The 5,228-nt window shown below is 51.4% G+C and overlaps 1 long non-coding RNA gene across 1 annotated transcript; it reads left to right on the top strand.

Annotated features, from left to right (window-relative positions):
* Nucleotides 1-1,890: 1,890 nt before the first annotated feature.
* Nucleotides 1,891-3,728, top strand: LOC140679809 (uncharacterized). Its single transcript, XR_012051157.1, has 3 exons — nucleotides 1,891-2,377; nucleotides 3,379-3,460; nucleotides 3,591-3,728. It is a non-coding gene; the product is annotated as an uncharacterized lncRNA (long non-coding RNA).
* Nucleotides 3,729-5,228: the final 1,500 nt, after the last annotated feature.

Genomic DNA, 5,228 nt, shown 5'->3' with positions numbered 1-5,228 from the left:
CTAGAACCAACACTTCAACCGGTGCAGCAATTATAGTCTTGCGTAGGATGGCCTCCGCGTGTCTAAAACTAGCGCCCGGGTAACTGTCGATCTGAAGGTCGTCGACGTAAAAGGGTGGTAGATGGGACAGATTGGAGTCGCCGATCACCAAGAATTTCTTGTTGGCCGACAACTTCCAATCCATCATCCTCCTACTCGAGACCATGTGTCTAGTGGGTCTACGGGGGGAGGCACTAGTCGTATCCTCTACCAACTCGACACATTCTGGAATAGACAGGTGTTGTGGAGTATCTGGGACGGAAGGCCTCTTGTGTGGCTTCCTTTTTAGTGCCCCAGGGAACAAATGTGCCCAATCGGGGGACTCCTGAGGAAGCATCTCCTGAGGGGGCGTCTCCTGAGGAGGCGTCCGCTGCAAGGGTGAGTCCTCATAGTCCACCATAGGAGCCCCGGAAAGTGTGGGCCCCCGTGGTGAAAATTCACCCTGTGGTGCCGTCTCATCTGCCGTCTCAGGCTGGAGAGGGGACCAGTCGGGGGTCGCGGAAGAGTAACGAGGGGACATCACCGAAGAAAGCCCCCGCTCCTGTTCTTCATCCCGAAAGTCGATCAGGAGAGGCGAGGAGGCCGTGGGTCCCCCTGGTGAGTCATCGTCGTCCTCTGTATGGGTGGGGGTGTCCTGGGTTTGATCAGCCCCGGAGCTTGTGGACCCACGTGGTGAGTCATCGTCGTCCTCGGTCTGAGTGGGGGTCTCCTGTGTGTCTTGTCTTGCAGGTGATCCCAGAGGAAGCCTCCTGCGAGATGCAGGAATAAGCTGGGTGGGCGGAGCCTCGCCGAGGGTGTCCTGGGCAGGCCCGCTGTCCGTGGCCCGGGGCTGTGTCACCCTCTGCTCCTTGGGTGGTTCCGGTCGACGAGGAAGGAAGATCGGGGCAACCCGTGCTGGAGGGATTGCTTCCCGATCCACCTCAGGAGACCAATCTGGAGCCACGGCGTCGGTGCTGGTAGCCACCGAGACCCGGGCGACGACCCGAGCCGGAGGGCTGCTAGCCCGTACCACCCCAGGAGCCCCGTCAGGGCCCGTAGGGTCAGTATGGGTGCCCACCGATACCCGGGTGGCGGTCTGGACCGGCAAGGACTGGGCCGGGCGTACCACCTCAGCGTTGACAGGGGGGTCGGCGAAGGCCGCGACGATCAGAGCCTCGGCCTTCCCGAGGGTGTCCCCCATCAGTCTGCGTCCCAGATGTTTCTTGGCCCATGTAGAGGCCAGCTGAAAAGCGGGTCTCCAGACCTCATCAATAAAACTGGTTATCTTGTCCAATTCTACTTGTAGAGTCTTTTTATAATGGTCTCTTAAAACATCAACAGTCATTATTGCCCAAGTCTTGGCATTGCACCTGATCATCGCCTCAACGTCAGGGTTAGAGACCGCTGGTTTGATCATGGTGGCAAGCGTCTCTTCCATTTTTATTATGGACTGGGGGTGAGTGTCTTTTGTCACATTATTCAGGTGGTGTGTTATTTTAATGATATTATAAAAACACTGAGCTTTTAAATTCCCCTCCATGGACGTTGTGGAGTTGTCAGGGGGTGCAGTCCTCCGAGAAGCGTCCTGACGCTTCTTGCGTGTCTTCTTGGGACGGGGAGGATTGCGGGGACGTCTTTGAGGCCAATGTTCAGGTAAAAAATAGTCCTGAGAATAATGTCTGGGAGGCCTAGAGTCCATGTCTCTACTAGTATTACGGGAGCGCCCATTCCTCCTGGAAGCATCCCGGCGTTTCCTCCGTGTCCCCCTGGGGGGAGGAGGATAGCGGGGACGTCTTTGAGGTGAATATTGTGGCCTAAAGTACTCCTGAGAGTGCTGTCTTGAAGGCACAAAATTCCTATTTTGGCGTGTGTTTCTCCTATAATTCCACTGAGGGGCGCTGCGGCGCTCCTCTGGGTGTAGATCATTAAAATGGCGGCGTGTCTGCGGGTAGGGGCGACGCGGATAGGAATCCTGCCGTCCCCGTGCTACATCCGCATAAGACCTCTGGGGCCGCTGCTCATACCACTGAGAAAAATTATCCTCTTGGTCATAATGATAACGTTCATCATCCTGGGCGAGCCACTCTGAAGGCGCAGCCTGACGTCGCCTTCTTCGCCCCGACCTGACCGGAAGCCAGTCGTGCTCGAACCCATCCGACATATTGCAAAATTATTTTAATATGTCGCTGGTGTGGATGATGTAAAAAACTGGTTGGCGAAAAAAAGGTTTGTTCGCTTTATAAAAATAAATTGTCTTTATCCGTTTCCTTTGTGAAAAAGAGAGAACGGAATGCTCAGAGGCGGGACTTCCGCCGAGGTCAAGATAATCACTTCCGGTTCATGGCTGGCTGCAAAAACGGTGAGATATGCTTTTTTGTTCAAAAATATGCTGTATCTCGCGCTAATGAGCCACCGGAATATCTCGTGAGTAAAAATAGCACATGTAGTATCAAAAATAGGCTGTTTATTTACAGAAAATAGCGACTAGTGGAACGAAAGCGTCGCGCCGCGACCAGGCCAACTGGACACGGCAAGTAAACAAATACAAGAAAAATACTACAATGTGTATAAAAATTCTGAAAAAAGAAGAAAATGTATATTTACATGAAACGAGTCAGATGGCAACGTTTCGGTAAGATACCTTCATCAGGCCTGACTCGTTTGTAGAGTATTAGCAGGTTAGCACGGCAGGTAGGCTAAAGTCAACCTTTTATCCTTGCAGTGAAAACAGGTATTGCAGGAGAAAGGTGTTAATAGCAATATAACATTTAAATGAAGGGGTGGGGTCCACGTCAAACACAAGTTGGCCTTCAAAATAGAAGTCTTGACCACAACACAAGTGTAAAAAGAAGACAACAGTGACCCTCTGAAGCCCCAGGATGCTGCTGCAAAATCCTGTCTGCTAAAACAATAACATGAAATGATAGACATTGTTATTGTTATATGATATATAATATAATACAATGTAATATGGTATAAATATTATATAATATATTATAATAAATATATATGTATATATATATATATATATATATAATAATAGACAAACACTAGTACATTCAAATAGAAATAATACAGAAAGTACCCTGGATGTGTGACCTAGGGCTTCAGTATTAAACAGAGAGTTGGGAGAGGATATTCCCAGTAGGCTCCCCTTAGTGTAATGCTCTGAATGTACGTATGTGTACCGTACCCGAGGTTAGGGTTAGGGTTAGGGTTAGGGTTAGGGTTAGGTTTTAGGATTGGGGTTGGGGTAGGTTTTAGGTATATATTCCCTGTTACCTCCCCTTGATATGATGCTCCGATAGTATCCCATCCCCAAGTGAGTATATTTAATGCGTTTTCTGTCTGTTTTGGCAGGTCCAGGAGGGCGAGCGAGGGAGAGTGAGAGCCGTAAGAGGATTGGAGGCACTGGCTGGTTAGGTTTGGGGGTAGGTTTTAGGTAAGGAGAAGGGAATGGTTAGGGTTAGGGAAGAGGGGGGGTGGGGGGTATGGGAAAAATAAAGAAGGGAAAAACGGGAATGTGCACTGTCCGTCACAATCCAACGGGCTCACACTCACACCTCATTTAGGCCCCCTGGATGTCTGGTGCCCAATTTGGAGATCCAAAGGAGCTCCGCCCGGTGGCGTTGGGCGAGGCTCCATTTGGGATCCGTCTCTACGACAGTCGCCCGGACGGAAGACCACCCGTGTCGGAGAAAATGCTGAACCAGGTGAGTGTTGGTATTTTTATGCCTAACGATGTTGTACTTGTGTTGGGCGAATCTCCTAGCTAAGGTATTGCCCGTCTCGCCCACGTACATATCGCCACATCGTTGGCACCGAATCACGTACACACAGTTTCGGGTGTGTCGGCCGCCACGGCACAACGGCTGGAAAACCTTGCGGTTGTGGGGGTTCACCAACCATGGTGAGTGGCGGACAAGGGTGTCCCTCCTAGTGGAGGGCGGGTCTCTCAATGAGCTGACCCTGGCCCTGACCAACAGATCATTCAAGTTGGGTTAGGGGTTAGGGTTAGGGTTAGGGTTAGGGTTAGGGTTAGGGTTAGGGTTAGGGTTAGGGTTAGGGTTAGGGTTAGGGTTAGGTTTAGGAGTAGGGGGTGGGGGAAGGGGATAAAGGCACTGTCCGTGGACAACCTAGGGTTAGGGTTAGGGTTAGGGTTAGGGTTAGGGTTAGGGTTAGGGTTAGGGTTAGGGTTAGGGTTAGGGTTAGGGTTAGGGTTAGGGTTAGGGTTAGGAGTAGGGGGTGGGGGAAGGGGATAAAGGCACTGTCCGTGGACAACCTGTCCAGGCAACGTCCAAACCAACCGCAAGACCCTCCAAGGACCCTGAAAGAAAGCAATCCGAGTCTGCGTCAAATGCGGTGTCAAACACATGTTGGATTGGTATCCAGCGACGCGCGTTTCGGTCTTTCAGACCTCGTCAGGCTGGCTGAGCCATGCCTACTGGGACTCTTCTAGTTCCCTAGTAGGTGGGGCGCTTCTAATCCCCTGGCTGTCGGCTTCCCTGTTTCTCCACAGCAGGATGCTTGCTCATCGACTGCTGGAGAGGGAATGAGCCGTTCTGGCAGGAGGAGGCTTTATATGAGTGCTGCAGGGGGCGGGGCTTATATGCTCTCCACTGCAGTGGAGTCTATAGACCCTCAAAATCCACTCCTTCCTATGTGATGCATCAAATTGCCATATTATGTGCATCACATAGGGGACAAACACCCCCTTGAATATCGGGGTGTTTGATCAAAGCACAAAAATGTTTTCTTTGATGTACCTCAACTCCTGATATAATGTGTCTGAATCAAGTCTTTTTTAAGCAATTTGCTGACTTGTAGCCCCTCACCACACTCAACAAAGTGAAACGAACTACTCACCGACAAGGTCCCCAGTGGGCTCACGAAGGCAGGACGTCGCCCGACAGCAGATTGCAGGCTCTGGCAGGTTAGGTTTAGGAGTAGGGGGTGGGGGAAGGGGATAAAGGCACTGTCCGTGGACAACCTGTCCAGGCAACGTCCAAACCAACCGCAAGACCCTCCAAGGACCCTGAAAGAAAGCAATCCGAGTCTGCGTCAAATGCGGTGTCAAACACATGTTGGATTGGTATCCAGCGACGCGCGTTTCGGTCTTTCAGACCTCGTCAGGCTGGCTGAGCCATGCCTACTGGGACTCTTCTAGTTCCCTAGTAGGTGGGGCGCTTCTAATCCCCTGGCTGTCGGCT

This window comes from Nerophis lumbriciformis, linkage group LG25 (genome assembly GCF_033978685.3).
Source record: "Nerophis lumbriciformis linkage group LG25, RoL_Nlum_v2.1, whole genome shotgun sequence".
In the NCBI taxonomy this organism is placed as follows: domain Eukaryota; kingdom Metazoa; phylum Chordata; class Actinopteri; order Syngnathiformes; family Syngnathidae; genus Nerophis; species Nerophis lumbriciformis.
Note: the sequence above shows the minus strand (reverse complement) of the source record. Positions and strands in the feature narration are given on the sequence as shown.